The following is a 6,148-nucleotide window of genomic DNA, read 5'->3' on the forward strand; positions in this document are numbered from 1 at the left end:
GGAGGATGTTGATAATAACAAAAATGAAGACATAACTGGAGAGCCTCTTGAGATCGATGACAAGGAAGATGAACAACCGATGGAGCGGCCTCGAAAAACTTCGAAGTACATGACCAAGTACGAGCGTGCCCGGATTCTGGGTACCCGTGCTCTCCAAATCAGGTTTCATTCTAACTCCCTGATGTTTAGGGTCTGTGTAGCTTTAGAAAGAATTTGTTGTGTTCAATATTTACCACAAGAATGCCATCTCATGGTTGATTGTTTCGTTTATCTTGCAATCAGTAAGCAGATTTGGGGATAAAAAAATGAGATGGTAGTTTTGCAGTTAGAATTGAAAATAGAAGATGAAAAAGAATTAACCTTAGGGTTAAGGTTTTGCTTATTATTTCTTTTTCTTTGTGATGACATAAAATGCTCCTTCTTAAATGGCAGTATGAATGCTCCTGTTATGGTGGAACTGGAGGGGGAAACTGATCCACTTAAGGTAATGCACTTCCTTTTATGTTCTTTTTACTTGATCTTTGCTTCCTTCTTGTAATGTTACGATATTTGAGTACATTGTGACTTTGTGAGTGTTTTCATTGCTAAATTTGTTATGCCAGATGACAAATATTAAATCTCCAAATATGTGTTAGTGTGGTCATATCCCCTAACATTTAGTATTTAGGTTCTTGCCCTGTAGTTTGCTATCCTTGAAATGCATATTATAGTATTTAGGTTCTTGCCCAGTAGTTTTCTATACAGTTGAACAAATAAGTTGCTAATACACAGATGCATAGATTGTTCATTATATTGGTTCTAATTTCACCAGACATTGGTTTATCTTGATCTATCACGTCCCATGTGTTTCTCTTGTTTTTATGTTTGGCATGTAAACAAGTTTTACTGTCATTGCATGCTTTCTCCTAGCCTTTCCCTTGAAATATAAGTTCTTAGCTTTAGATATTACATCATAAACTGTAGTTTTTAATTCATTTTGATGATGACATGGTTATTTTAATATAGAAATGTAGAACTATGGATTTTATTTTGATCTGTAATGAGTAGAATTTTATAAGTTATTTGGAGCAGGTTTGTTTGCATTGAATATGCCATGCTGCACATTCTCTTTGTTCCTATGTTATCCTTATTTGTTAATGTGCTACCAACAGCTTTGATATTTCCTCTAGTTCTGAGCATTCTTGCATAGGTGTAGTTCCAACTATTTTCGTTATATTAATTATTGAAGATACATATTTTGTTTGAGCTCCTCTGTGGTTTCTTCCTTTTACTTAATCAGTCATTTGATTGCACTAGATTTGATTTATTTGAAAATCTACCGGCAAGTGGTTTTGAGACAAAATCGCTGCATACTCTTGGTTCAGATTGTTGGGATCTGAAAAATCCCCCTTTCAATTTGGTCTCAGATTTCAATTTTGGTTCACATTATACCTTTTTCTTCTTGATTTGGTTTCAATTTAGTCTTTTATTTTGGTTTTAGTCTTGCCATGAACAGAGGACAAAAGGGGGTGAAGCAAAATCTTGACTTGCAAGACGCACTGGCATCTCCGTGAAATATTGCCGCCGCAACGCCAGGCATGTTCTTCTTCTCTTTTAATATGCCCAAGCCAAAATAATGTAAAATCATGCAGATTGTTAATAATTCTCACCTTCTGGAAAGGTCAAGTATGAAGTTTGCTCCCCTGAGGCATTGAATAAACTATTGGTGAAGTTTGGGGTGACTCAACCAGCAACAGACACTGCCTAGTTTGCTCTGCTCTTCCATTTCTGATGCAGGTTTAATTAATGCAATGCTTTTATTTTTGTAATGCAAGTGACATTGTATTTGCTACACCTATAGTTGATTTTCAACACTGATTGATGATATTTGCCTTCTTGTTGACCTATGATGATTTGTTGAACTTTCAATTATGTTAGTTATTGTGTTGTATGACTTTAGTGTGTCAATTTGTGAAATTAAATTTGTTTTTGTATTTTAGTGCATATTACTGGTTGAAAATAAGATAGAACCTTTTTAGTACACGGACTATGACTAGGATAGGTTGTTTATAGTCTGTACATGTTTGTAGTTATAAAAGGTTTTTCAGTGATATGGTGTCGAATAGGGGTTCACCATCATCACTCTTGTGGAACTGGTGTGAAGATTGCATGTCACTATGTCAGTAACCTCAGTTATCTGTTGAAAGTGTTTGTAACTGATGTCATCTTTGTGCAGGACAAGTAATTAAAGGATCTGATGTCATATTTTTTATGTTCTCCACTTTGTTACTTAATTGATAATTTTATTGATTTCTTGGATTTGTAGATGGATTTGGTGAGAAAGGGAAGCCAACAGATGGTGATGAAGGAGCAGTTTCACAAAATGCAACATTGCAGATTACTCTCGAGTTAGTCTCTTGGAAGACTATGTCTGAGGTAACTGATGACAAGAAAGTGGTGAAGAAGATACTCAGTGAAGAGCAAGGATATGAGCGGCTAAATGAGGGGGCTGTTGTGAAAGGTGACTATTAATCATTGCAAATGTTGATGATTGCTTTATCATTCAGCCAGTCCCTAATAGTTATCTAAGAGGGTTTATAGTATGCTAGTTTCCTTTTAATGTAACTTGATAGTTATTTAAGAGCTTGATTGACACCTGTTGTACACACCTTTTCAATGCGTACTATATGTGCCCACAACTGTTGCTCTATATCTTAATTTTGTATATTTTTTGAGTTTAGTGCAAAGAATGTATCAGTTAATTTTGTTGTTTCTGCCACAAGTTATATTCAATAGATGAAAAATATTAAGATTTATAGCATTAAAAAATCCAGAAAAGGCCAAAAAATTTATCTTTAAAATTAAACAAAAAAAATCAGCGTTTTTTAAAAGGAATTTTTTTAAAATTTGTATTGAAATTAGTGGCGGTTTTATAACCGCCGCAAAAATTCATAAATTAAAAAACATAATAACATTGCGGCAGTTGATGAGTATTTTGGTGGAAAAACGAATTTCTCCCAAAACACACAAATCTAACCGGCAAGTGCACCGGGTCGCATCAAGTAGTAATAACTCACTTAGAGTGAGGTCGATCCCACAGGGATTGATGGATCAAGCAACTTTAGTGGGTGATTAGTTTAGTCAAGCTAACATTGAGTGAATTGTGTGAAGTTGAGCAACAGAAGGTAAAAATTGCAGGGAAATTAAAGTTGCAGAATGTAAATGGGCATAAGCTTAAAGAGCAAGAAATGTAAATTGCAGAAACTTAAATAGCAAGAAATGTAAATTGCATGAAATGTAAAGGGGAGAGGGTGCTGGAAATTAAAGAGAGCAATAGATCAAAGCTTAGAGGAAATTTAAGTTGCAGGAAAGAAAAGTGTAGCAGAGACTTGTAGAAACTGAGATTTCAGAAAACTGAATTCAAAATTTGAAAATGATAATTGCAGAAAAGTGTATCAAAGGGGACCTTCTATTCTACTCTACTCCTCATGCTCGAGTTGAGCCCCCCCCTCACAAATATGAAAATGATGCCTTATATAGGCTTTACAAAATGGAAATGAAAACGAAATTAAAAACAAATTACAATTAAATAAAATTCCTATTTTATCTATTTCTTGTGCCTTTGAGTGATGATCATGGGCCCTTGCTCTTGATGGAATTGGGTTGATAGAGGCCTTGGTTGATTGCTCTTGCCCTTGCACCCAACATTTGACTTAATAGCTTTTTCATTGAGGAGGTTTGTTGATCTTCCCAACATTTCTTTATCTCCTCTTCATATTTTTCAATCACAGATTCAAGGGAAGTTTGTGAGGGTTGTGAATGTTCATGTTCCTTTATCACCTCAAGAGCAGTTTCAGGTTCCACTATCTCTTGATGGAATTGGGTTGATAGAGGCCTTGGTTGATTGCTCTTGGAGTTTGAGGAGGAACCGAAGTGAACCGGGTTTGAATTTGCAAAAGCTTGAGTAAAAGTTTGACCAAAAGTTTGAGGCAAACTTTTGGTCCAACTTTTCATATCAGCTACCATAATCTGCTGATACCAACGTTGGTGCCAAAGTTAGGGGTCTAACTTTTGCTCCAACGTTGGCTTTACCTTGTGCACTTATGGCGCCAACGTTAGCCCAAAAGTTAGGGGTCTAACGTTGGCGCAAACTTTCGCTCCCCCTTTGTATTTCCCATGCGCCAACGTTAGCCCAAAAGTTAGGGGTCTAACGTTGGCGCAAACTTTTGGTGGTCAGGGGGTATTTTCATGTGCCAACGTTAGCCCAAAAGTTAGGGGCTAACGTTGGCGCAAACTTTTGGTGGTCAGGGGGTATTTTCATGTGCCCACGTTAGCCCAAAAGTTAGGGGCTAACGTTGGCGCAAACTTTTGGTGGTCAGGGGGTATTTTCATGTGCCCACGTTAGCCCAAAAGTTAGGGGCTAACGTTGAGGCTAACTTTTCACCCAAAAGTATGTGCAAAAGTTTGAGGCTAACTTTAGGTCCAGCTTTTTGCTTCCTGGTTCAATTTCACTTATTCCATTGTCTTCCCTTTACTCCTAGCCATTCTTTCTTGCTTCAACCTTTCTCCAAGCTTTCTTCACCTATCATTAATCAACCAAACACATCAAAGCTATGCTCAAAATCATGAGATATTCATTCTTTCATAATATGTGACAATTATAGCATAAAACCTCATGAAATAGCATGAACTCATACATGGTTGATTAAATCAAAGGAAACATGAAAATCTACCTAATTGGCTTGCTTATGGCTCAAGAAAGTGCATAAAATCTATTGAAAACAAATGAAAAAGCATAGAAAAACATGACATGTTGGCATGTCATCAGCAGTTCGTAACCACTGGTGAAAATCGACTAAATTCTAATACTTGTATATCGCGGCGGTTTAAAACTACCGCTAAATTAATTGCTGCAAAAATTTGATTCAGCGGCGGTTATACCAGCGGTTGCTGAAAATCGCCGCCAAACCCAATTCCGGCACCTATATCTATGGCGGTCCACTGAACCGCCGGCCTTTAATTTTGCGGCAATAGAGGAAAAAATCGCCGCTAAGCAGCATCTCTGTTGTAGTGGATGCTTCTGGTATGGGTTGAGAAGTGGATCGAAAACTTGTAGGTCGAGGCGGATGTCGGATTATCTGACTGGAGCAATGGGGGTGGTACCTGTAAAGACACTCCAACGCTTAAGTTAGAATGGATCTGAGAGGTATAAGGCGTGTAGAGCGAATGACATACCTAAGGAGGCCCGGGGCTCCCCTTTATATAGGTGATGGTAATTATCTTATCTTATCTTATTCGGTTAAGATAAAGGAGATATTTGAATTTGATTGTTGGTAAGGAGTTCTAGTGGGCCGATTCCGAACCTTCTAGAAAGACTGGCCGGTCGGACCCGGACAACCGGGTTCAGAGACCGTTCTGGGTGTGGGGTCCGTGGGCCGGATCCTTAACAGTTGCCTCGCAGCAAGAGAGCGAACGAGGTCGGTCTCTGTCGCTGGAGGATAAGGCTTTGACCGTTGGTGGGTCTTCTTCAGTTTGTCAGGGTGGAGTTCCCGGTTGGTGAATTTTCTGTTTATCGCGTGGGGTCGGTGCGTCGATGCTGGTTTTTGTGTTTCAGCTGAGGTTCGTCTTCTTTGGAGTTCGTGTCGTTTGATTGACGCGGACCTTCCACATTCTTGCGTCCATTTTATTTCTTGAGTCGTGCTGTCATTTTTACTTTTCCAAGGGAGCATTTATTGTGAGGGAATGTTTTGGCTGTTTCTCAATTTTACCCTTCGCGCTTCGTTTATTCTTTGGGTCATTTTCGTCTTTTTGTTCGTTTGAAACCATTTTTGGTTTTTATCTTCCTTCCCTCATTTGTTTCTTTTCTTAATTCTTCTCTGTAAAACTCCCTTTTCTCTCCCTTTCACTTTGGTATTGTTCTGCCTCTCTGCTGTTGTACTTCTGCTTCCCTATTTTAACACTCTTTAGGTTTACGCTTCGCATTACCAGGTTGGTTTCCTTTTGCCTTTGTCGTTCTGTGATATTTGCTTTCCTGTGTTTGTTGTGTATTGTTGTCTGCTGCTTTTTGGTGCTGTGTTTTGGGTAGGGGTAGTGGTTTTATCATTTTGGAGGGACTGAGCACCACTGCATGGATTAATAGTGGGTAATAGGTTTTCGGCTGTCCTTTATG

At 38.3% G+C, this 6,148-nt stretch overlaps 1 long non-coding RNA gene across 1 annotated transcript; it reads left to right on the forward strand.

Moving 5' to 3' along the window:
• Positions 1-470, forward strand: LOC110262856. The gene is made up of 2 exons (XR_002347869.1): positions 1-162; positions 433-470. It is a non-coding gene; the product is annotated as an uncharacterized LOC110262856 (long non-coding RNA).

Source organism: Arachis ipaensis, chromosome B05, assembly GCF_000816755.2.
Source record: "Arachis ipaensis cultivar K30076 chromosome B05, Araip1.1, whole genome shotgun sequence".
Classification (NCBI taxonomy): domain Eukaryota; kingdom Viridiplantae; phylum Streptophyta; class Magnoliopsida; order Fabales; family Fabaceae; genus Arachis; species Arachis ipaensis.